Source organism: Balaenoptera musculus, chromosome 9 (genome assembly GCF_009873245.2).
Source record: "Balaenoptera musculus isolate JJ_BM4_2016_0621 chromosome 9, mBalMus1.pri.v3, whole genome shotgun sequence".
Lineage (NCBI taxonomy): Eukaryota > Metazoa > Chordata > Mammalia > Artiodactyla > Balaenopteridae > Balaenoptera > Balaenoptera musculus.
In genome coordinates this window covers 14,943,580-14,970,816 of record NC_045793.1, presented here as the reverse complement: position 1 = coordinate 14,970,816, position 27,237 = coordinate 14,943,580, and the positions used below count along the sequence as shown (strand labels likewise).

At 45.7% G+C, this 27,237-nt stretch overlaps 1 protein-coding gene and 1 long non-coding RNA gene across 6 annotated transcripts in view; both read right to left on the bottom strand.

Annotated features, from left to right (window-relative positions):
- HIPK2 (homeodomain interacting protein kinase 2) overlaps positions 1 to 27,237 on the bottom strand; it is a 187,450-nt gene that overhangs the window by 68,179 nt on the left and 92,034 nt on the right. The gene's annotated exons all lie outside the window — the stretch shown is intronic.
- On the bottom strand, positions 1,991 to 10,741 carry LOC118900719. The gene is made up of 2 exons (XR_005021214.1): positions 9,497 to 10,741; positions 1,991 to 6,186 (listed from the first exon to the last, which is right to left on the bottom strand). It is a non-coding gene; the product is annotated as an uncharacterized LOC118900719 (long non-coding RNA).

Genomic DNA, 27,237 nt, shown 5'->3' with positions numbered 1-27,237 from the left:
AAAAAAGGTGGTCTCGCCCTCACGGGGCTTACACTCTAGTGGACTTCAGTGACTCACTCCAGGCTGGGAAGAAAAGGGAAGAACACAAGGAGGTAGGATTTACTATGACTGCTAGGGATGGGTAGACTTTCAGCTGACTTTAGAGGGTCCAGAGATGGCAGAAGGCCTGCAGATTGGAAAACTATAAGCGAAGGCGCAGAGGCAGGAGAACACAAGGAATGTCCAAGAGAACAAGCAAGGGACACGATGGGCTAGGCCGGCATGAGTAACGGGCAAAAGACACCAGGGCAGCAAACACTAACTCTGCATTTCTGGCCCTGAGGTAAGACAATAAGCTATTCTTTGATTCCTTTACTCAGAAAGTACAGACACAAGGGTGTTTGTCTCTAAATATGAGTGACTGGAAAAGGTGGTACTGAGGCTTATTAAACGCTGTCAGATGGATGGTGGGATTAGAGATCTGATGGGACTCCCACGCTGCTAGCACACACCGTAAACACCTGACACACTGACCTTGGAAGGAGGCCAAGGTCTCCTGTTGGAGATGCCACTGAGAACTGAGAAGTGACAAAGGAAGTGAGCGACACGGCCTCGGGGAGCACAGCCCAGGACCCCCGGCCCCGCACGATGCACACTGCCAAGTTTTCTGTCGCGTTAGCGAGGCTTTTCCACCTGGGCAGTGTTTCCTCCCTCTCAAAGGTGGGGAGGGAAGAAGCAAACCACGCTCCCCCTGCCCCGAAGACTGCGTCTGTAACAACCCGAGACGGTTTTACACACGTGCAGCCCAGCATGTCGGGTGACAAAGAAGCGAAACGGGGTCCCAAGGGCGCAGAGACCTGACTGGCCTGTGTTCACGTGGGCTTAATGGTACGGGACACACAGAAAAGCGGCTGCTGCACGAATGCAGCTCTTCAAGGGAAACACCGTTCAAAACATCTTTGGAGCTGCTTCGCGTGTTTAGGAAGGGGTGGGTCTGTTCTGGACTAGGGCTGCACTGAGCCTGTCATCTGGCCCCCTCCACGCCCCACCCCATGACAGCGCCAGCGCCGTCTCCATGGAGGGGATGGCAGCAAGTGAGACTCAGATTCTTACAAATTCAGCAAAGTTCTGTGGTTTTTTTTGCAAAAAGCTCGCTCGTCTCGATATTCCTGGTAATATCAACTCTCAAACCACTCCTTGGATCACCCACCCAATATTTATTTTGGGAACAGTTTAAATCAAGAGAGAAGCTATTTATTTAATAAGTTAAACAAAAGCTGTTGAAGGGATTCCTTGTGAGTGGGAGCCGGCATGGGGTGATTTCTCAAGTCCTCGCCAACATCATGGTTCTAGGATTCAATTCTGCTTTCCTTCTGATCACACGCAGTTACACAGGCACAGGCAACACAGAGCAGTGGAAGGTCACGCATTTGCGTGAAGGGCTGTATGACTGCGGAGGGAACCCACTACCATCAGAAAGTGTCTCTGGGAATGAGGGTCTAAGGCTGGAGCTGAGGGCTGTGAGCAAGTGACTGAATTCCAGGTGCCCACAAAGTGCAGAGTCAACGGCAATAACCACGCTTAGTTGAGGAAGCACCTTCACGATAAATGTAAACCAGGGAAACAGCGGACGCAAGTACTGAGAAGGCAAACAAATCAAGAGCAAATGAAGCAATTTATGATCGATAAGCAAATGTCAATCTTCCCTTTGGAACAAAGGGAAGATGTATCATCAGTTAAGCCGTAAGCCGCAGTGCAGAGGAGGTTAGCAGAGCTTCGTGGGGAGACGAGGTGGGAGAGGCCTTCCGCTGGAGGTGGCGGCCAGTTCCTGGGTTCCTGGAGATGCAGGAAGGAGGGACCTGCGGGGCCGTCTGTCTCCTGCCGTAGCCGCTGCACCTCACCCCAGGCTGCAGAGTCTTTGCTTCGGGTTCAGACGTGCTCGCTCCCTCTTTCTTTTCTCCTTTCCCTTCTCTCCTTCTTCCTATTTTCTTTTTTTCTTTTGTACTTTTCGTTTTTGGCCGTGTGGCGACGCGTGTGGGATCTTAGTTCCCCGACCAGGGATGGAACCTGCGCCCCCTGCGGTGGAAGCTCGGGGTCTTAACCACTGGACCACCAGGGAGGTCCCTCCTTCCTCCTTGTCAGCAGTGCTGCGTACGCCGCCCTCCCTTTCTTCAGCACGCTTCTCTTCTCCCCACTGACCGAGAGCCCACACGACCCTCCTCCTCTGCCCAGGTAACTCACCCATCCAATTTAAGATGTATCATTAGATCTGTAGTTTAGAAACATAACTATTAATAGCTTATGATTAAGATTTTAGAGCAAGAGCATTCTCCTGACAGGCCCCCAGAGAACCAGTCAGAGCTGAGAAGGCTGGGGGCAGGGAGTCTGGAGCCCGGCAGATAATTTCAGGGGAGGCCCACCCTAAGGAAACTAGGGAAACTGCTCTCATACCAGCCCTGACCTCCCTCTGCGCAGACCCGCTGGCCTTCTCCTCAGTTCCCATCCTTAGCCTCCCCTCTCTTTGATAACAGACCCTGATAACCTTCAACTCGCTTTCGAAATCCATTTAGATTTATAATGTGTTTTGCTGGCTCTCCACTGATTTCTCCCATCGCTCTTCTCTTTCCTTTGCTGCCTCCTCTTCCTTCTCTCTCTTCTTCACTCTGGACCCCCATCCCCTCCTGTGGGACTCGTTCACTGTTGTTCACTGTCAGGCACTGGCCGTCAGACAGATGCATCCCCGGCCCCAACCTCTCGGCCTCTAGGTCCCTATTCTCAAAGACGTAAGTATCTCTATTTGGATGCCTCAAACTGATCTATCACCTTCCCCCTTCGAAATGGGGTTCCTTTCCAGACCACCCCATTTATCCCAGTAGAACCATTATTTTTTCATTTCCAAAATTAGGACCCTCAAGTCATCTCTGCCCATGGCATCTTCCCTTAAATCGCAAGTTTCTGCTTTCTTTGTTCCTCAGAGTCACCTTTTCCTCTTCCTTCTCAGTGCCACGACCCCCGTGGCTTTATCCAGATTTCTGACAAGTCTCCTGGCTGGTTTGCCTCTAATCTTTCTCCCTTCCAATCCCATCTAAGATGCTGCCAGACTTGTTTTCCCAGAACGGCTTTCATCATACCAACTTCCTTCCTCCAGAACCAATTTGCTTATCACATGCAATCCAAACTCTAATTGCTTGCCAGCCCCTGAGCAGCCATTCCCGTCTCTTTATCCCATCCTGTCTCTCTCTGTTCAATTCATAACTTCTTCTTTCAGGCCAGAATCTTCCCTTCTTACTCCATACTTTTGTGCGTGTTGCCTTCTCCACCTGAAATGCCTTCCCCTCTCCGATTCAAATCTGAAACATCCTCGGGGTTCAGCTCCACCCCCTTTATTGGCCGTCCCTCCAGGCCTCACCCACGCTCTGCCCCATCAGAAGCCCCAGACTGCTCTCTGCCCCCCTTGCCACGGTGTCTCCACAGGAGGCATTACATCAGCCCCGAGCCTTCTGTTAGACAATGTTTGCTTTGCCATCTCAGCTCATGATCACGCTGTTTACAGTGGGTCGAGTTGACCCAAATGTCCCTTCAGACCTCATCTACTCAATTTTTCACTTTACTGGTCCAAACCCTCGGGCCTGACCTCTGTGGAGCTTTCAGACCTCACCTTTAGCTCATCTCTAGATATGACAGGACCTGCACATTCTGCCTGCACCCAAATGACCCCTGGCCAGAACGCCCTGCTTGCTAGACCCTCGCTCTTGTTGGCGTATGGTTATGCAGTCCTATCTCTGCCCGAGATTCAGTTTCATTTCTTCCCCCAGGAACTTTTTTGGTGCATTCCAGAACTTTCTTCTTTCCCTTCACTCACCTTCCATTAAACCTAATTGTTTCTAGGTGTAGCAGTTTGATCCCTCCAATTAAGCTGTTAGCTTCTTGATGGGAAGCTATCAAGAAGATGTCAAGATACCATGGCATCTTCTTTTCCTGGACACCCACGTCAGAGGACCCAGTGTTATATGCCAGGTGCTCACCAAGACACAACTGGTTGTCTTATTTTGTCTCACACCACGCATCTGGCCATCATTCTTCTAGATTCCCTTTAAAAGTTCTGGATCAGGGATCGGGAGACCTGGGTTCTACACCCAACTTTGCCATGTATGTACTTTGTGTTCCTGGTTGAGTCTCTTAATTGTCATGAGCCTAAGTTTTCTCAACTGTAAGATGGTAAGAATAATTCCTACCTGGTCACCTTATATATTGGGGTAAAGATCAACGGAGTGTCACTATACGTGAAAGACTGTTAATCGTAAGCTTAGTTCACTCACTCACTCGGTTATTCAATGTACACTATAGAAATGACAAAGCTGTTACGGGATGATGAGCCGAGAATTTTCAGTCCCACTAAGTCATTTTCATGGAATAATTTCCACGAGAAAGTGGGAAGGCAAAAACAAAATTTTCTTCATAGAAACTAACTTAATGCCAACACGACTGGAACCAAATACTAAAAGTTTTGACAGGGGTGAGCCTTTGGAAGCATAGATTTGGTTTACTAATAAAAGACTTCATCTTGGGTAAAGAGAGGGGACAATTGGGGTTCTGATGGGTACAGCAAAGTTGGGAAATGCTTCAAAGGTGGGTAAGACCTTGTTTTGTACATTCCCAATCCCGAGTGCCCATCAGGCCAGCTGCTTTCTAAAGTCCTCTTTAGGCAGAACCCCAGTAGGCTGACGACTTTATATCAGAAGGCCAGGCACTGCCAGTCTTCCTCAAGGAGGGTTCTCCACCTGAACCACAGAAGACAGAAAATGATCACTGTCGCCTTTCTAGGCAGCACCCCAGGTGTCCAGGGGAGAAGCTGACTCTTTACACACAGTGGACGTCTAGGGCGGCAGGGCCTCATTCTGCCCTGAAGCCCTGGCTGGAGAAGGTGAGACGCTGACCAGTGGATGTGTTTCTCAGTGAGGCCAACAGCATGTGGTCGACCAAAACCAATAGGGCCCCTGTTTCTTTGCTGCCACCAAGGGCAAGGGGGCAGGAGGGACTTTCTTTACTCAAGAGCACCGCCTTAAGGAACTCAGTCGATTTTCTATACCCCTGTGTCCACATTTCCCTCGCTGCCCTACGTCTTTCCTGGGAGCATCCCTTTTCCTCACCTTCTCCCTGCCTTGCATCACAATCAGGCCATTCAAACCAAACTCTCTACTCTGCACTCAGGTATGCATTTCACGCAGCTGAAGATTTTCACGGGCACAACTGCACGGCATTCAGTTCTTTCTGTACTTATTGCAAGTCTTAAACAATCCTTTTCAAGTCCATCCTTTTGCAAGGTTCTCCAGGCCCTGAGCCCAGGGCTCGGCAGAGCTCCAAGCCCAGGCTGTGGCTTCTCTAAGTCTAGAGTGACGCTCTTCCCTGGGCTCCTAGGGTCCCAGGCCCGGCCTGCGGTTAAAATGATCATCAAGTCACCACCTCCTGTCATCCTACAGCTTCTGAAGTAGGAACCCGTTTTCTCTTTATTCCCTGTCCTTGGCCTACACCTTTCTAAGGGTGGGTCCCTAGCCTGTAACCTTGTGGTGCTACAGCTGCATTCCATCTCTTTCCTGCCCTTCCTGTCTTGCCTTTATTCCTTTATTCAGTTCTCTCTGACCCCTCTTCACGCTCCATCTCCATATGGGGATATAGCTCATCTGCACTGGTTTTGTCACTTCTAAAACAGACCTCTTTACAGCTTCACAACACATTACTGAATGATAAAAGCAACCCCTATACTTCAACTCCCTTATTTATAACTTGGATGTTGAGATTCAGAGTAGCTTGCTCCACAGCTCAAAAATCACCTTTGCATAGTTTTATTTGGCAAGAAAACTTTTTATCAAATACAAGCCGTTCACTGGCTGGCCATATGAACGTTCCTGGAAGGGCCATCCCCCGTGTACAGCCTAACCATTCCTGGGTGCTACTGTCTGTCTCCTGGGGAACCAATAACGGGAGGGAGTGGGGAGAAGGCAGCATTGGGGGAAAAAGAAAAGCACTGGGGGTTTCAAGTGGGACATCATATACATATGAGAAAAGTAAAAACAATTTTTTGATTTAGAACTTCAGAACACACTCAAATAGTATTATCTGCGTGACCACAGCTGACTTTGCTGTCATGTCTACCACAGGACATGTGCTTTTCCCTTACACACGATTCAGACTTTCTTCAAATCCTTTCTGTAGAAAGAAATAAGAGAAACAGGATTAAAATCATTGTTTGCTCTCTGCCCACAAGCCATGGGGACAGAGGCTGATCTGAGGTCTGCTGTTGCCATATGGCCTCCAGGGCTTTGTTACACTTGTGAGTTGGACCTTGCACCTGTGATCACTTGTCCTCCACAGCCCAGGTGTTTCCAAATCCTGTTTCGATGGCTGAACTCATCTGTGACCCACAAGTTCTTTAGGCTGGTGCTGAGAACGGAGTGGGGCTGCCCCATGCCCAGGGCTAGCCAGTCTAGATACTTAACACGGAAAGAATTATTCCAAGAAACAGAAGGTATCTGAGTTTCCCTGGCAGATCCAGTGACAGAGAAACTCCCAGCCCTCAGATCTTGGCAGGAGATAGGAAGTGGCTTGAGCACCAACAAGGGGAGCTGCGTACAATGGAAGGAAACAGAATCTGTAAAGTCCAAAGAACATAAACGTGGACGTTCCCTTCTCCGATTTGCTGTCTCACATTCCACAGGCTCATGGCTCCTAACAGACACTCTTCTTTTTTTTTTTTTTTAAATTTAATTAATTAATTTATTTATTTATCTTTGGCTGTGTTGGATCTTTGTTGCTGCTCACGGGGGCTACTCTTCGTTGTGGTGCTTGGGCTTCTCACTGCGGTGGTTTCTCTTGTTGTGGAGCGCGGGCTCTAGGCACATGGTCTTCAGTAGTTGTGGCACATGGGCTCAGTAGTTGTGGCTCACGGGCTCTAGAGCGTGTGGGTTCAGTAGTTGTGGCACACAGGCTCAGTAGTTGTGGCTCGCGGGCTCTAGAGCGCAGGCTCAGTAGTTGTGGCGCACGGGCTTAGTTGCTCCATGGCATGTGGGATCTTCCCAGACCAGGGCTCAAACCCGTGTCCCCTGCGTTGGCAGGCAGATTCTTATCCACTGCGCCACCAGGGAAGCCCCTAACAGACACTGTTTATTTGGGACAATCCCGGGGTGTGCTGGTACGCTGGCACTGGGTGGGAGGGGAGCAGGTCACCTGTAATATTTGTGGACTTCTGTGGTGTAAAGACTGCCCCCATGGCTGATTTCAAGCCACCAACAGTTGAACTCCTGGCTTGCAAAATTCCTGATTATTTAACCACTAGCCCCTGAAGGCTGGTACAAGCCGCCAGCACACCACTGGATAACACATTAGAAACCGCGGAGTATAACCCTACAACCAATAGGAGTCTCTTCTGCAGAATCCCTGACAACTATTCATCAAAGCTCTGCCTAATCCTCCATTAATGAGCTGCTCACTGAGTCCAGATCTTCTCACCCTAGAATCCCCTAAGTGTGCCCACTGGAAGAGTGCAGGCAAAGCTACCTGTCTGGGGTGCTGTCTTCCACATGGCAACCCTCTACATATTTAGACAGTTACCATAAACCTGGAGGTGTTTCTTCTCCTTACTAAACAAACACCCTCAGATTCTTCAATCACCACCCTTCACATCAAAAGTAAAACTGGCCCCCCACAATAAAATGAACAGAAAATGTCCTGTATGTAACATGACCCAAATATGATTCAGTGAGAATCATATCCCTATCATCTCCCTTGTTCTAAATACTACGTTTTTCTTACTCTGTCCTAAGGCTGCATTAACTCTTTTGACAGCCATCCTATACCGACGACTCATCCTTACACAACTGTCTCCCCCAAAGGCCCCCAACCCGGCCAACCCTGCATCCCAAAGTCTTTTAATATATTCCACAACTAATTCAGGTTTCTTCCATTAATTGATTTTTAAAAACACCATGCTATGACTATATTATTCTTACTAAATGTTATATGGTGAGCTTGGCTCATGCTTCTGTCCTACTGAGATCTTTTCCAATTTTGCAGTAACGTAGTTATTCTTCCACAGTTTGTGTTACCCACAAACTTGATAAACAAGCCTTTTGTGTCTCCATCCAATTCACTCACTTTGACAGAATTCTGCAGCAGCTGTAAGAGACCTCCTTCTGCACTGAACAATTCTTTAACCCATGATCTTGGAGTGTGTTCCTCCCACCAGCTAAAATCCACCAACTCTACCACTGTCCAGTCCATATTTCTTCATCTTGCTCCTAGAGTTTCAAACACCTGTCAAATGCTGAGCTGAAATTTAGAATGTACTTTTAGCAGAAAAGCACTATACAAGGGTAAGGATTTGCCTATTATCCACCCTACTCCCCTGCAGATCTATCCCTCCAGAAATGTTACGAAGAAAATAATGGGGACCTTATGATGGTTCCATAGTTGCTTATAAACCACTTGCCAGTTAATCCCTTTTAGTATCTATCTTCCTGGGAATTAACAACAGGTTTACCACCCAGGTTCTCACCCAGGTTCCCACAGATCTCTCTAGCTCACTCTCTTGTGTGTTACAGCCAAACCAAGTTTCCTAAAACGCCACTTTCTTTGTGTCGCCCTGCGTTCAAGACGCTCCTGGCCCCGCCACCCCACCTGGCCACCGCCCCCCTTCGGCTCTATGTCTGGCGCCTCTTCTCTGTCCACTGCTGGCTACGCTAAGTCCTGCTTCCACCACCCTCAGCCCGTAAACTCGCCCTGCCTTCTGCCCTGCTCATTCCTACCTACTCTTCAAGGTGCACCTCAAGCCCCTTCCTCCATGAAGCTTTCCTCTCAATTCTGGTCCTCACCGACCTTTGCCTTCTTTATATAATATTCATTTGAATGTTTACAGCTGTAGAGTCATAGAATAATGGCCTTTACAACCTGGAAGACTGGACTGGAGACCACCAGGCCGAGCTCTCCCTTTAGCTCAGAAGGGAGTTTGCACCCGGAGACACAGCAGCACGTGTAGCTGGAGGGCCCCAGGACCTGGGCCTGAGTGACTGCGCTGCCACTTAGGAGCTGGATGACACACCCCACGGGCTCCTCAACTGCCTGAGGTTCAGATACGAGACTACATAGCAAGTTCTTTAGAAAGAGCCACACGGCTGTTGGCTGCCGGTGTTATTACTAGTACCCTCAGCTAGAGGGTGAAAACCTTAGAGTTAACTGTGCATGGAGAGGGGCTTTATTTAGCTTTAAATAGTGCTATTTATAAGCATTAGGGGCCAAACTTGAAATAATAGCTACAGCTAAAACTGGGTTCATGAGACATTAGAAACAAACAAACAGAAAACATGTGAAAGCTGAATTCAGTTAGACTCTGGGGTGCTATTTAACCTTGAGAGACCAGCACTTTCCACCTTCCAACCCTGGAAACTAGAGACAGAGTAACTGATAAGAAGTAACTAGCCCAGAAACCTCCTACACTCTGTCTCCAGGTTCCCCTCAAGCCCACCTTTGTTTTGAGAGTGCTCCGGCCAGCAACTGTCACCAGCAGAATGAAGTGGTGCCTGGGCCTCCCTCCAAGAGGCTGCTCCCATGGGGACTTTCTCTGCTCACACTTGGTCACTGGCTTCACTGCCACCCCCCTTCGTGCCTCAGCACCCAGGCTTCTCCCAACTGAAAAAGCCCTCATGGTAGTCATCACCCTGCTTTCGTCTTCCTTTTTCCCCTGGCATCTGCGTTTTCCTTGTCCTCCTTTCTCAACTACTCCAATAAGTTTCTTCCCCTGGCAATTCTCTCCCTCATCCCTACAGCACGGCTTCTCTCTGCGCTGCTGTGTTAGAACATTCCTGGGGAGGCCACGGGGCGTCCCCTCTGATGGTCTCTGCGGCGGCAGTGATGTGGGTCTGAGGCCACGCTATGGCCCTATTTCTCTGCCGTCCCTTTTCCCCTCTCCACCACAGACTTAATCCTCCCCTTGACTTTCAACTGCGTCTTCCTTCCGAGTGAGAACTCGTCCAAAGCACACAAGACTGACAAATCTAACCTTTGCTCCTAACTGCTCCCGAATTCTATACCTTAATTGTCCAAATGAACATTCTACTGATACTGGATGGAGACAACACACCAAACAAGCAGCTCGGAATCCCTCTTCTGTCTTATTATAGGTACTCTGTCCCCAGCCTGTCATCAACACCAACACAACAACGGTTTCCAAATGCTTAAAATTCCTTTCCCTTGGTTACCCTTCCTCCTTCTTATCTCACATTCAATACTTTATGAAACCCAGCAGATTCCTATTCTGTAAAAGATCTAACGTTGCTGTGTCTTCCCCATTTTCTCAGCAGACACCCAAGCTATGCAGGCACTGACCCAGCTTAGCTGGTTGGACTCCTGTCTTCAGCCCCTGGCCACATTCATCAATCAATTCACCACCTAGTCACAATTATTATTCCATTGCCCACTTTCCAGAAATCTAAAACTGGTCTTTATTCTCACTACATTACCAAACTCATCCCCTGTTAAATTAGCACCTGGTACTTCACTTTCTCTTACATATATAGTCACCCCAGCTGGGACACCCAGGGCTCAGCTAATCTGACCCTGCTGCCCATCTGAGGATCACCCAGGACTGGGGTTTCAGTGCAAATGCTTATGGTGGGACCTGTTCATTTTGAGCTTTGAGAACGTTCTTCAGTTGTTCTGTTTCCAACGAGACTGTAACCTCTTTAAAATCAGTAAGTCAGGGCTTCCCTGGTGGCGCAGTGGTTAAGAATCCGCCTGCCAGTGCAGGGGACACGGGTTCGAGCCCTGGTCCGGGAAGGTCCCACATGCCGTGGAGCAACTAAGCCTGTACGCCACAACTCCTGAGGCTGCGCGCCACAACTACTGAAGCCCGTGCGCCTAGAGCCCATGCTCTGCAACAGGAGAAGCCACCGCAATGAGGAGCCCATGCATTGCAATGAAGAGTGGCCCCTGGTCACCGCAACTAGAGAAAGCCCGCGCCCAGCAACGAAGACCCAATGCAGCCAAAAAAAAAAAAAATCAGTAAGTCAGTAAGCAGATCTATACACTGAGATGTCCAGATGGTGGTTTCGATATAGCAACTACTCGATAGACCCTGCTGATGGGCAGTGAACATTAGTAGCCAGAAGCCAGTTTCTAAGAGGGCTAGCAATAATGCACAATCAAAAGGACATCTAGAAAAGGACAGAGGTGAGCATGTTTCTGGACACTGCAAGTTTTCAAAATTATTCACTGGTCTACGTGAAGAGCAAATATTTTACTCTTTGGGCCTTCCCTCCTTTAATTAAAAAGGTCAAGATGAGTACTAGGTAAATCAGAGTTTGAAATGGGGTAGGAATGTCAAGCTATCTTTAACCTGCAACTCACTGACCATGCGTTCGGGCCTTCTGAGACTTGAGAAGGGGCTGGCCAAGGTGTACCCTTGTGAAAGGGGCTGTCACTACGTCACTACGTCACAAAAAACCCAAGGCTCACTGGAACCATTAAGGACACTCCGGCACTTCTTTTTTTTTTTTTTTTTGGTAACATTATAAAGATATCTGATTTTAATTGAAAGGGATTCACTGTATATGCTTATCCACCTCTTTAAATCTTATTACTCCCTCTGGCACTTCTTAAAAGTCAAAGGTCAGGTGACCAAATGTCATTTTATGGACTGGCAAATATCATCTTCTTCCTTGAAGTTTTAACTAGACAGATAAGATACTCCAGAAGGAACTGTCCCACTGTGTAAGTGACTCTCTGGGAGTTGGTACAGGACTCCTAGAAAGTGCAGTCATTCTTTGAGGATGCCACAAATAGATGCAGTCATTTGCACCATGAGACACCTTATTTTTGATGCTATGACCTGCAGTCATTTTGACTGATCCTTTCAATTCCTGCTTAAAGTGGTACGGAACAAAAACATGCTAGAAAGTGTATTCAACAACCTTGTAACAGTATTAAAAAACTATATTAAAAAAAAATCTGTACTGCCACTCTAACACAAAAGTTTTTCACTTACAATTTTTTATATAGTTGTAATCAGTCCACGTACAATTTTGCTTTCTTTTGTCACTGATAGTTTGTAATTACTCTTGTATACTTTTGATCTTTATACTTATCACCCAGACTCCACCCAACTATTAATATTCCATTTTCAAACTTTTATTCTTCATTGTTCATTTGCTGATTCTGTTGTCTCTTATATTCAATTTTTAGAAAAAATAGTTGGATAATTATATATATGCATACAGCTTTAAAAAATCAATTATTTGTAATTTTAAGGAATGAGATTATCAAGTGAAAGGATATAAATATATTTATGGCTGCTGTTATAATTTGCCAAGTTGATCTTTAGTAGGATTGTACAAACCTATAGTTTTAAATTCAATTTTATAATTTTTGATCTACCTCTTGTGTTGAGTCACTGCTGCAGGGTCCTAAAATAGTGACTGCCATTTCAGAAACGGCATTGACTTGCTGGCTTTTGTAATAAGAAAACCAATAACAAAGGGAAAGCTCTAACAACAAAAGCCATATATCCTGGAAAAAGTTTGTACATTTGTACAATGTACAAAGCATACTGGTTAATCTCCTTTACACACAGAACAATCTGGTTTCATATGTAATAAGTTGTGAATACTTTCTATTTTACCTGGGTTATCTTTTAGGTAAGACAGAAGAGAGCATTTATTTACACATAAATTAAAATTAACACTATCTTATGCAAAAATAGTTAGATAACTTACTATTAACCAAGTAAGTCTGATTAATGCTACATGTTGTGGGAAACAGACATGATTTACTTTTTATTTAACTGGGTGTCTGGTGAGACATCACTCACGTGAAGCACTGATAAGTGTGCTTTATCACATATATTTCTTCTAGATTGACTAGAAGAAATTAATAAATGAAATCAATTCTACTAGAGTTAAATGCCATTAATTTTGTGATTAAAATTACAAATGTTAATTCAGATTTTCTGGGACTGTCTGGCTAATGTTAAAATTGTACATTTGATTGGATATTAGCTGTTCTATTTCGTTGAGACAAAATCCAGCTTTGAATCCAAGTGGTTAAAAATGGTGAAGTAAAAAAGGACTGATGACTATCTTTTATTCCTCTAAATGTAACTATTTACACTGATTGGCTTTTGCCTATATGCCTTTCAACTGTCAAGATATTTTGAAAATAATAGACCATGGAAGAATTCATGAAGTGTCAGGATCAACTTAACCTGTGCTTTCTAATGTGAGGCGTAGAATTTACAGAAGGGCCAATTCAATTTTCTTATCAAAAGCAAAACCAAGAACATGGCCTTAAAATCCCTTCCTTTGGGTTAATTAATCCCTTTAGCTAACAACTACTTTAAAAAATGGAGGTTTACCATTCTGAGTAGGGAGTGACCTTTCTGGAAGAATCTCAGAGCCCTCCTCCCACTTAGGAGGCCACAGTGCATCCCCTAGGCCAGTGGGTCACTGTGTACTCAGCCTGCTGTTAAGTCATTTAAGAGGATGAACCATAAACAGAAGCCCTGATCTCTCACTTTGAGGAGCTGGTGATCTGGCAGGGGAAACAGCTACACTGACTTCACATAATTAAAGACAGCGGTACCATTAATAAGCCCATTTTTTTCTTTTGTAACAGAGAAAGATCTTAAAAATTGTCTTCTTAAATCCAGCTTTTCAAGACTCATTTGTGAATGAGAAAACAAGACTATAAAAGGTTCTCCATAAATTATCTGATGAGTATGGTTCTTACACGGATGATATTTGGCAAATGGAGGGATGACCTGAAACCACATAAACGCAATGGGAAATTCCTAGGTGTCACTGAATTGTTTCACGAGCAACGATACTACCACAGTCACACACAAAAATTAAGTGATGAAGTAGAAAAGCACTAAAGCCTAGGATAACCAAATAAATTATATCTCAAAAAAGACTTCAATAATGTGAAACTACATCAACTATGATGGAAAAAAACAGTCTACAAACATTATAAATAAGTTAGTGTGGCTTTTAGAGAAAACAGATGAAATATAAAGAGCTATTGACGGCAGTCATACGGCAATGAGGTCAGCACAACAGCCCGGCATAGGCGTACCTGGCTGAATCTTAAACTGGGATAATTAAGCTTTATTTATGTCTTGCAATGCCCATCATTTTAATCTTTTATTTATAGAGATTCCAAGACAGTGCAAAACGTGGCACAATTAACAGGTTAAATGTATTTTTTACTAGCTCTACTAAAAGATTTGGTTTAAATTACCCTCAAATTGCTTTCAGACATTGGGCAAGTGAGAACTGATACGGTAAACGCTGAACATTTTCAACTCTCATAATGGGTTTGAGAGGCCGGCCTGAGAAGGTTCAGAAGTCATACAAGAAGCTGTTCCTCCTTCAGTGGACACCTCTCCCTGCACAACTGGTGGAGGGGTGCAGAGTCAAAGGGTCCCCCCAGGTCTGCACCCTGATTAAGATTCTGGACTCTCAGGTGGCAGGAGCGACATGATGTAATTACTGATCATTCCCATAGTCGGCAGTGGAGGGGGAGATGCACCTCTCATTCCTGATATTCAAATCGGATTGTTTTCAGCCAAGTTTAAGTATCTTCTAGCTTTGATGACAACTTGAAAAGTAACATTCTTAAAACCCACAATTTGAAACAGTGAACCAAAGGAGTAATTTGTGACAGAAAGAACATTAAGATATTTTCATAATACTTGAAAACGAAGTATTACAACTGGAATTTGGTGAAGTGAAATTGGCACATCAAACACAATAGAAGATTGTAAGAGTAAAAGGTAGAATAATTAAAAGAAATAGTAATTATACCCAAGACAGGTTTATAGAAAACCACACTGGTTAACTTTGTATTTATAGACTTGAAAAGAACTGCGAATGTGACATTTTCTCTAATATTGTGATTGCTCTGCACCCATCTTTATGCCAGTCTCTAAAATTGATACAGCCACTATGGAGAACAGTATGGAGGTTCCTTAAAAAACTAAAAAACAGAACTACCATACGACCCAGCAATCCCACTACTGTGCATATACCCTGAGAAAACCATAATTCAAAAAGAGTCACGTACCACAATATTCACTGCAGCTCTATTTACGATAGCCAGGACATGGAATCAACCTAAGTGTCCATCGACAGATGAATGGATAAAGAAGATGTGACACATATATACAATGGAATATTACTCAACCATAAAAAGAAACGAAGTTGAACTATTTGTAGTGAGGTGGATGGACCTAGAGTCTGTCACACAGAGTGAAGTTAAGTCAGAAAGAGAAAAACAAATACCGTATGCTAACACATATATATGGAATCTAAAAAAAAAAAATGGTCATGAAGAAGCTAGGGGCAAGACGGGAATAAAGACACAGACCTACTAGAGAATGGACTTGAGAATACGGGGAGGGGGAAGGGTTAGCTGGGACAAAGTGAGAGAGTGGCATGGGCATATATACACTACCAAACGTAAAATAGATAGCTAGTGGGAAGCAGCCGCATAGCACAGGGAGATCAGCTCGGTGCTTTGTGACCACCTAGAGGGGTGGGATAGGGAAGGTGGGAGGGAGACGCAAGAGGGAGGAGATATGGGGATATATGTATATGTATAACTGATTCACTGTTATAAAGCAGAAACTAACACACCACTGTAAAGCAATTATACTCCAATAAAGATGTTAAAAAAAAAAAAAAAAGAGTGCTGAATGCAGATCAGAAAATCACAGCCGACTGAGAACTATTTATACGATCTGTGTGCCCAAATGGATTGGACTCCCTTACAGTGCCTTCAGTTGTGAGTAAAGTTGTAATGAAGTGACTTCAATGTATTTATTAGAAACGGGCTTTGCCAGACTCTGAGCGTTGAGTGCTATAGTTCAGGTGGGCAACGCAGACTATTTTAATTATTCCCATTTGTTCACTGTAGGCAGATCTCAGAGATATTGCAGGTTTGGTTCCAGAACACAGCAATAAAGTGAGTCACACGAATTTTTCGTTTCCCAGTGCATATAAAAGTTATTTTTACATTATACTGTGGTCTATTGTGCCTAAGAAAGGTACTTTACTGCTAAAAAATGCTAACCATTATCTGACAATGCAGGGTTGTCACAAACCTTCAATTTGTAAAAACTGTAATATCTGTGAAGCACAATAAATCAGGGTATGCTTGTATTTACAGATCTAGTTTAAAATGACACATTTGAATTTTAACATTATAATACATTGTTCTGGATTTTTGTAAAACGATTTTTATTAATTTCTTATAGCTTGTCTACAGCTCATTCATTCATTAATTCAATACTTATCTAGTGACCACAATGCATGCTGGGCACTGTTTTAGATGCTAGAGATAATACAGTGAATAAAATAGACACACCCACTGCAAACCTCCCTGCCCTCATGGAATTTACATTTTCCCTCATACAACACACGGAATGTTAATAGAATTGATTAGCTATTGACTTAGTGATTTGAAAATACATTACATTTATTTAAGTTGGCATGAAATTATACAATATCTTTGATATGGAAGACTAGTCAGGTTTATAAGAAGAACTGGGAAAGTTTTAAATATGTCATACCAACTAGTCATTAATTACTGCAGAAAGGTCAGTTCAAGTCCTGACTTCAGAACATAAGGACTTAAAAAAATAATTTAAAATAACATTTTTATTAATTCTGGGGTCAATTAAGATCATTAAACCAGAATCATGATTTATTTAGTCATTGTGGGTTGTCCTCTACATGACTACCTCATCTTTAACTCCTATTATAGTTATAAAGAATTTACACTTTTACTATCCTCAGACATGGTATGATTTAGTATTTTATAATGTATTCAGTATCCTCCTTGCAAAAAAAATAACGCAAGTTGGAACAAAGCCTAGAAGGCACAATTACCACCTGCAACAATTAAGCCAAATATTTTAACAGCCATAAATCTGTGTAGAACAGAAAGTCCTAGTGGTTAGAACAGTGGTGATTAGAAAAGCAGTGGTTAGAACATTTTTTATGGAATAAAAAAGGGGGGGGGGGAGGGAGGTTGGGGGAAGAGGATGGCCAGTAAATGACATCAGAGACCTACAGAGTCAGTCCACCTGCTCTGAGGCCCGGGTGGAGGTGAAGAGTGGGCAAAGGATAAGCTGACAAGGCCGAGACTGAATGAGTGTCAGTCGGGAAGAAACAGAAGGAGCATGTTGGCTGGCAGCAAATGAAGGGAGTGGTGGCAGGCGCCTGACCTTGACAGCGACGTACTCTCGCTCTCATTCATATTCTGTCAGTTCTCTCTCTCCCTCACAGAGGACAAGTCAGTCAGCCACCACTGCTCTGAGCACACTGCCAAATCCCCCCTCCCCGAGCAGCGGCCCAGCGTCGTCTCCTTCTTTTATAAGACGAAATGGAGGAAGATGAGGTTGCAGGAGCCCCTGGGGACTGAGGTCTGTGGGGCTACCTGTGTGAGGCTCTGGGCGGGCTGGGGTCGGGTGGAGATGCTGGCCGGGCTGTGGGCCCGGGTGTTTGCGTTCGAATTCCCTCTCACTGTTTCAAGTGGGTCTTTGCTGTCCTTCTACCTGCAAGGGCAGTAGGTACCCTAAAGAAGTCTATTTTTAAAATGTTTATTTCCAGCACATTGTCTGGCACCGGGTAAAGCCCATTCATAGAGGGTGGTGTTCAAACACCTGCTGTCTTTCGGTTTGGGGATCTTCCGCATAAACGTAGTAAAGAAGCTATATATAGCCAAAAATAATAGTGATGCCGATAACCAAAATTTGTGTGGCCCTTCACAGTTTATAAGGCGTCTGCCCCGACACCCTCTCTTCCGTCCCTCAGAGCTGTGCTGAAGGCGGCTTATGGGTTCAGTGAGGTCAGGTTTCACACTATGCCAAGTAAGGGGAGATTTTTGTTTTTCATCTTTTAATCCTCTTCCGTTATCCCACATATAAAGCAGCAAGAAAAATTAAACGAGAAACTGCTTGGTATTGATTAGGTAAAATGGTGACTTAAAGATAGGAGAGATCCATAAGGACCAAGACAGCCCGAATCCATCCAGAGAGCGAGGTGTGAACTGAGCCTGAGCAAGGAAGGTGTTGGAGGGAACTCGGTAGAGGGAGGGCCTTCGCCTGTGGATAAAGTAGGAACAGGGGCACAGAGAGGGGAGCCAGAGCGGCTAGAACAGAACAGTAAAAACAGATCTCAGGCGGACTGACCTAGTCTGGCCCCAAGTATCAAACCTGGCACGGACCGAATGCTGCTGCTTTCCACAAGAGGAAGAAAAAGGAACACAGTAATCATACTAATCAATTAGTCTTCTGTTTTCAACCTCAATTACCAGAGCAAATTAATTACTTCATTAAGTAGGAGATTCTCCCTTGATTTCAGTCATTAATGAATATTACTAAGTAAAACTGGATTTGTATGTCTAAAACTTTCTCTTTTCATACCCTTGATAGGGCTTAGGGTCAAGACGAGAAAGAGGCGCTGGATATGAACTTGGGACTCCAGCCCTGGCCATCACCTTCCCTCCATCCATCCAGGCTCTTCTCTGTAAGAACCATCGAACTGAACTGTCCTTGGAATCCAGATGCCTTAGCGTCTGCCTCCATCAGTCTTAAAACTAACACTGGGATAAGTGCCCTCATCTTTTCTGTATTTGTGCTGTGTCTAATTTTAGTTTTATTGTACCAAAATGACTGATGTGGGTTTAACCGCTTTCTCAGATGGGTGTTGGTTCATCCGACGGACAGATGCTCGCTCCTACACTCATTAGCCTGGTGCGTTCTGACTAATTTATGGAACGAGGTAGGGTACGTTTTCCCCAGCAACACATCCTGCTGTGACTGTATCATCACCAAACATTTCAAAGTGACTGTAGCTATGTTAAAAATACTAGCTAACCACTGAGAGAGGTGTGGCGGGCTGAAGTCCCTGGCCCCGGGGTATGGACAGCTTGTGAGACGGGACACACACCTACCAACAAACAACACGAAAAGTCAGGGCCTGGCCAGCTGGGTGGGGCTGACTTGAGTGTTTTGGAAGGAGCTTTGAGGTGGACCCTCAAGCTAGTGCTAGGAGCTAGGAGAGGGCAAGGGTTTCCAGTCCAGGGACAAAGTGTGACAAGCCAACTCTCTGATGAGACTCAAAACGACCTACTTCCTTCAACGACGCCTCAACAGATGGCTGCGCTTTGCTCCTCCTCGGTGGTTTTCCTACACCCAGTTCCTTCCCCAGTATGAATCACTCCCACAGCAACGTTCCCAAACCAGACCTCCCATCAGGTCAGTCCCCTGCTCAGGAGGACCAAGTACAGGCTGTCACCCTAGAATATGGTCCTAGGGTAACTGTATTCATCCTGGTTCCTTCCTCTGAGTAGAGGCCAGCAATCTCCTTCTGCAAAGGGACAGGTGATAAATAATTTTGGCTTTCAGGCCACACTGTTGCAACTATTCACCTTGGCTGGCCTGGCATAAGAGTAGCCACAGACACCTGGCAATGAGTGGACAGGGCTGGCCTGTGGGCTGTGGTTTGCTGACCCTTCCGTAGACATCCCAAGGCTGGGCCCAGCCATGCTGAGCCCTTGGCCGCCCCCCTTGGGCCTTCCAGCCGAGAGACCAACCTCCTTCCATGGAGTCTCCTCACACTCATTATTGGCTGTCAACGTCCCACACTCTCTTCTGCCTGCCTCAAAGGCCCCTCCACCGTTACACCCGTCTGCTCCTCCAACCAGCCCCTTCAGCAGACATTTGTGGGCCGCCCACCGTGTGCTCAGCGCCAGGTATACAGCGTGGAAGGCTGGTCCCGCGTGGGAGCGTTAGAGTCTAGTAGGGGTGACAGACAGGTGAGGACGATCTCAACAGCATGGAGGAGCCGGATGAAGCTCCCCTGCCTCTGACTTGCCACGGCACCTGCTCTCTACAACGAAACACCTCATGCTTCTGTATCTACACCCTGGAGTTGAGGCCCCTCCGGAGAAGACACCTCACACGGTTCCTTGCACACAGTGGGTACTCAAAAAACAGTTACTAAAGTGAATTAAAATTTAAATTGAATTAACTAAAATTTAAATTAATAGTGCCTTATGTCTACCTGACACGCATACAAATTTTAGAACTTTAAATAAGAAACTACTGTATAGCACAGGGAACTCTACTCAATATTCTGTAATGACGTATATGGGAAAAGAACCTAAAAAAGAGCGGATATATGTACATGTGTAACTGATTCACTTTGCTGTACAGCAGAAACTAACACAACAGTGTAAATCAACTATACTCCAATAAAGATTAATTAAAAAAAGGTGTATCGAACCCGCTGTATGCCTCAGATTTAAGCAATGCTCTACGTCAATTATATCTCAGTAAGGCTGAAAAGAATTTTAATAAATTTAAAAAAAATAATAAAAAATTTTAGAACTTTAATATTTTTCAATAAATATAATACAATGTTAAGGTGAGGGGACTGATTTCCAAAGAACAGGACCATAAAAGAAACCGGAAATAAGTAGGAGCTGGAGGCTGACATACGTTATTTTTTTACATATGTGTCAAACAACAACAACACAACAGCTCTGTGACCATCCTTCTAGCTGGCGAAGTGACTCGTATTTTGTGGACAAGCACTTGCGAAGATTACGCTAAGGAGACGTGGCCGCTCCGTGTAGATTAGAGAAGTGGAAATGGGGCTATGGAATCATATTAGGAACGCCATATGCTTGGAGGGACCACCTTTAAACTAAACCTCCTATCAAAACACCTTCACGGGGCACTGCCAGTTATAAATGTGCTATACTCGACTGGGAGAAAATTCCATGAGAGCTTACAAAACCTCGCTAGAAGCATTAAAATTTCCTAGCCGTTTCAATATTTGTCATTCAGCAAATGTTAATATTTCTTTTTGTATTCCTACTGAAGCTTGAAATTAACATGGCTTTTTGTTTATTTCTTCATTTCTGCACTCTTGTCGGCTCATCTCAGGAATGTACTTTGTTAGCTGGCTGCTGCAGAGCCAAAAAAAAAAAAGCCTAAAGACATTCACACCCTGACTAGTAAAAGGCTCTGCATGAAATTACATTTGTTCTTTAACCTCTCAGAAATAGAACCTTCCGCTTAAAGTAAATATTTAACACCTAGGATGCCTTTATCAAGAAACATTTTGAGACAGACATTAGTCTCTCTCGGTCCCCAGAGCCAGAACCCTGGAGGTGCAAAGTTCTCTACAGATGATGCCGAGGGACCGTGTTACAGGGTATGAAGGCTGGAAAGCAAGGGTGAACACGGAATTTTCTAAGGCAAACTGATCTCTGAAAAACACCCCTCCCCCTCCCCAAGACTCTTTAAGTCTTGTACTTTCAAACCACTCTGGATGCAGGTCCCAGGGAAGGTCCTCTCTGCCCCAGGACTGTTTGTGTTGGATCCAGACTGCTTCCCAAGGACCCGACTCCGCGAAGCCTCCTCCCAGCTGGGAACCTGATTTACACCCCAGCTTAGCTGCTGCCCTGACAGCTCTGGTGGGCGTGGGGCCTTCAGAAGGAGAGCCCTGACCTGGGGCACTTGGGAGGGAGCAGCCTCTGGCTCAGGTACCCAATATTGAGTTTATGTTGCTGACTTAAAATCCTGCCCCACAGGGTGCCTTGCGTGTTTTGGGGACGCTGCTTTATGAAGGCTTTTGTGGCGGCAAGGGACTGTTTTGAAAAGTATAGACCGTGACAGACATGGGTACTGAATGTCCCCAGGAACAGAATTATCAGAGTCTGTATCCAAAACTGGCTTGAAGAATGCCTCAAATGTGGCAAACCATTTTTAACTTGATGTTAAGATCGGCCAAGAGTCTTCAGAAGACAGAATCTTTCTCACATCCGTGGGTATGTGTATGTTTAAATGTGCTTGCTGAACTTCCCAGCTAGGACAGAAGGGCACAGCCGTCCCGGTTCAGAACATGGCACCTGATAAAGCTCGGAGGACAGCCACCGATGGTGGCTCTGCGTGTCCTTTTAAGGCCGTTTCCACGGGCTGTGTCTCCCGCCTGTCACGAGGACCCTGCTTAGACCACAGGGCCCCCGGGTTACACAGCACCCCCTGTCCCGGGGTACCTGCTCGTGAGTTTCCCGTGGAGAATATCATGATGCTATTATTCATCCTTCTCTTGGCTGATGTTGACTCACTATATGATAAAGCCGCTCTTCAATCTCTATTTCGGGTAGACTATGCACTTCGGGGGAGCTGGTAACACGCCTCTCCTAACATAAACGTACAGGAGGCCATTAAATGCAGGCCTCTGAAGTTTTAATTGGGTCAATGTCTTCACTGTCACATCCCATAACCGACTTGAAAGCTAAACTTGTGATGTTTTCTCGGACCTTGGCTTTTAATCGTTCTCTTTCTTGGCTTGTTTTGATAACGCAAGCCCGCTGCTATCCCACGTGAGGACCGGGGACAGGATGGGGGCGAATGGGGAGGAGGGAGGAAGAAACCCTGCTTTTTGGGTCCTTCTGAGTCGTCCTTATTAAAAGTTGATTTCAAAAGTTTGTGATGAATTTTCAGAACGCCAGGTATAACCCCTCTATATAAACAGAAGCACAAATCCACTGCCACAGCCCATTTCTGGATTATCTGCCGTTTTACACACTGAGCCCCAGTGCTCCACCCACCCTCCCATCTCCTCCTCCCGTCAGCCTGGACGATCAAGAGGTGACCATGGAAAATTATCTCCAGCGATTGCTAAATGCCACGTAGGAAAAAAGTCACATTTTCTGTGAACCCAAATTAAGCTGTTTGCTCTAAATGAAAATTAAGGATGCCGCAGCCCCTACCAGGAAGCTCATTTAAAGATTCTCACGTGACGTGTCCCGGTACCCCAGGGACAAAAGGTTTTCTTTAAGAAAAGTCTCAGAATGCAGCCTGGACTCTCCGCTGGCCAAGCCGAGTCCGCTGCAGCACCCACCGCAGCACCCACTGCTCCTGGGAGTGGAAGGCCTCAAGTTCTCCGAGCCAGAATCCCCCCGTAGGTCTTTGCCCAGTGACCCGGGGCCTCGCTTGCGGGACAGCCTCCCTGGGGAGTGGGAGTTGCGCCAGCCCACAGCTGCCTGGCCTGAGTGGGCTTTGTTCTTTCTAGCCCAGGAATCACAACTGCCTTCTTCAAGTCTGGTTCCTTCCCTTAATTTGCCACCTCTGTTGCTGGCCCACAGCTTGTGCCACTTTTGGTGCAGACCCTGGGTGATGCTGGGCTCATGGTAACACGCCGACGTGGCCGCTGCCCCAGCTTCCACCTGTCCTCGGTGCTGCTCAGTGCAGGCCACGTTGCTTCCACCCTAGAAGGAAGACGTTCTTGACTGCCGGTTACTAGCCCAGCATTCATGGCATCCCAGGCCCTGATAATTCAGTGCAAGTTACCCTGCCAGTCTCATCGATCACTCACTCACTTTTTCATCTGTTCATTCATTCATAAAGATCCCCTGAGGCCTGCAGCAAGTCAGGCATTGTGCCTGGCACCAGAGACACTAAATAACACGCATCTCTAGCTGAGTTTCCTCAAGAAACTCACACTCGAGTAGTGGGAGCCAGGCCTATAAGCATGTATGTGCAGTAAAGGGTCAGGACGAAGGGTTCTATCCAGGCACCAAGGAGGGAGATGGCAGTTCTTGGTTCCTTAGGGCCCAGCTTGGACGCCACCTCTGACGGGAAGCTTTCCCTCATCACCCACCCTCCTCTGGGTCCTTCTGGGGGGCAGGGCAGTAATGAATGTGCTCAACCTCGGCCCGCACAGGCATGAACAGTCCTCGACAGCAGGAACTGTGCTCTCTGCTGCAACTGGCACCCTGGCTTGTACACGGCGAATGCTCCGTGCATGTCTACGGCTGATTCAGATGTACCTAATGGTAAATCTTAGGCTCAGGGTCAACAGCAACCTTCCCAAAGTATTGCACTGAGAACCCACGTTCCTCCTTCTTCTGATGGAGGGGGCGGAAGTGTGCCAGACGACTGTAGTCAGGAGTCTGCCTGCTGGCCCCAGCTCTCCACTCTGAGTTGCGTGCTTTCCAAAGACTCTCCTCGGACCCCTCCGGCCCTTGTCCCCCATCTGTTATCTGCAGGACAGTAGAGGCCCCAGATGGGGAGCAGGTGGGAGGAGAGGACCAGGCCTCAGGGGAGCAACACAGCAGCAGGACGAGACTTTCTGGTGGTGGATGGAGAATGAACCTCCCCCCTTAGAGACAAAGCATGTCCACCACTCACACACCATCCCTTCAGTAAGGTCACTCGCTCATTACTGAACAAAACCTTGCTGTCTGTGTGATGCTGAGCGTTACCCAGGGGGGCCGGGCTTTCAAACTCAGAGTCTGGACCACGACCACTGCGAGCCCATCGCGCTCATGTGCTTCCTGTACACGCATGCGCTACATGTATCGAGATAAAAACACTGTAAGACACTGCACCAGCTATCTGTTGCAGGTGACAAATCACCACAAAACTCAGCGGCTTAAAATAACAGGCATTATCGCATAGTTTCCATAGGTCAGAGATACAGTAGCGGCCTAGCTGTGTGGTTTGGTTCAGGGTGTCTCATGAGGCTGTAATTAAGATGATCTGGGGCTTCCCTGGTGGTGCAGTGGTTGAGAATCTGCCTGCCAATGCAGGAGACACGGGTTCGAGCCCTGGTCCGGGAAGATCCCACATGCCGCGGAGCGACTAGGCCCATGAGCCACAATTGCTGAGCCTACGCGTCTGGAGCCTGTGCTCTGCAACAAGAGAGGCCGCGATAGTGAGAGGCCCGCGCACCACGATGAAGAGTGGCCCCCACTTGCCGCAACTAGAGAAAGCCCTCGCACAGAAACAAAGACCCAACACAGCCAAAAATAAATAAATAAATAAATAAAATTTAAAAAAAAAAAAAAAGATGATCTGCTTCTAAGCTCACCTACATGGCTGTCGGCAGGAAGCCTCAGTCACTCTCTGGCTGTTGGCTGGAGGCCTCAGTTTCTTTCTACATGGGACTCTATTGGGCTGCTCATAATAAACACAGATAGATTTTTTTTTTCCCTCCTGTGATTCTGAAGGCTGTAGATGCTTTAGAGAATGGTTGTGAAATATTTAATAGGCTCAGAATCTGAGGACTGATATCTATCTATCTATCCACACACACACACATAAACACGTATGTATGTATTTTTTTTAGTGTACAGGCAAGTGACGTTAACTACTTTCACGTTGTTGTGCAATCACCATCACCATCCATTTCCAGAGCTCTTTTCATCTTGTAAACCTGAAACTCTGTGCCCATTAAATAATAGCACCCCACCCTCCCCTCTTCCCTGTCCCTGGCAACCACCATTCTTTCTGTCTGTATGAATTTGGCTACTCTGAGTACCTCATATAAGAGGAATCATACAATATTTGTCCTTTTGTGACTGGCTTATTACATTTAGTGTAATGTCCTCAAGATTCATCCATGTTGTAGCACGTGTCAAAATTTCTTTCCTTTTTAAGGATGAATAATATTCCGTTGTATACGTATATCACATTTTGTTTGTCTATTCATCCGTCTATGGACACTTGGGTTGCTTCCACCTTTTGGCTGTTGTGAATTATACTGCTATGAACATGGGTGCACAAAGATTATTATTATCGTTATTTTTGGCCGTGCTGCACGGCTTGCAGGATTCTTAGTTCCTGACCAGGGATTGAACCCGGGACCCCTGCAGTGAAAGTGCCGAGTCCTATCCACTGGACTGCCAGGGAATTCCCTACAAAGATTATTATTATTTTTTAAATTAACTTATTAATTTATTTATTTTTGGCTGCATTGGGTCTTCATTGCTGCATGTGGGCTTTCTCTAGTTGTGGCGAGCAGGGGCTACTCGTTGCGGTGTGCGGGCTTCTCATCACAGTGGCTTCTCTTGTTGCGGAGCACGGGTTGTAGGTGCACGGTTTCAGTAGTTGTGGAGCGCAGGCTCAGTAGTTGTGGCCCACGGGCTTAGTTGCTCCGCGGCATGTGGGATCTTCCTGGATCAGGGCTCGAGCCCGTGTCCCCTGCATTGGCAGGTGGATTCTTAACCACTGAGCTACCGGGGAAGTCCACGAAGATTATTTTTAAATGTTTTAAAATATGTAAACATTGTAAACATTTTCAACCATCCATGTCACTGATACAGTATCATTTCAAGACCTCAGTAGAAAGTATTCTGTTTCTGAATTAATGCCAAGGTTAGTGGTTGGGAAACTTTAAGGAATGAGGGTAGATCTTCTCTGGACCCACCCTGGGCTGGGCTCCACCTGGTGCAGGCTGGGGCATGGCAACCTGGGGAGTATCAAGAATGACTGTAAAGAAACTCAGGTTTACCTCTATTTAAAAATGTGACATTTTGGTTAACACTTAAAAAAATAATGTTCTATAGTAAAATATATGTGTTCTTTCAAAATCCAAACAAACAGCCCTCTTGAGACAAGTTTACAACAGATCCTGAGTTAGAGCCTCTGCAAAGGAAATATCAATAATTATAACCCAGCTCTGGCTCTTACAAAACTCAGATAATAATACTAAACAGCTGGCGTGGGAAGTTTAAAATTAAAAAATCAATAAATATATAAAGAGAAAAGTTCTTCCCTCCTCTCCAGTAGGAAAGCAAACTACGGCCATCTGGCCTATGAAACAATTCCTTTACTAGGCCATGGGTACCCATCACGAGGTGAAACAGGGCTCCGTGTAAATGAGGGGGGAAAGAGCCGCTGCCTAAGACAGCTTCTGAGGCCAGAACATCCAAAGCCCTGGGGCCATTCCACAGAAGATGGAGGGGGTGTCTAAAGGCATATCCACTCATCTAGGGTTTAATCAAGCTGTCGATGATAAGGATTAAAGATAAGTGGTCAGTGATGGAATTTTATGTATTTTTCAAAACTCTAAATGCCTACCACTTAAAAAAATTAATTTGTAACATTTGACAACATATTTATTAAATTTTTATAATGTGCCAGGCGTTGTTAGGTGCTTGGGATATGGAGCACATTGGTGAAGAAAACAGACAAATGTGCTGAACACAGAACATCTGACGTTATTTAAGAATTTCAGTTTTAATTTTAACAAAGAGCGTGGGTGCTAAGTTATCTCCAAGCTCTGTCTTAATCTCCCCTTCCGTGTGTCAGGTCCACCACCAGGCACCCTTGCCAGGACCAGGAGGCCAGCACTGGGGAGGAAATACTAGTTCCTTGGATTCCTAAACTTGCAAACATCAAGCAGTATG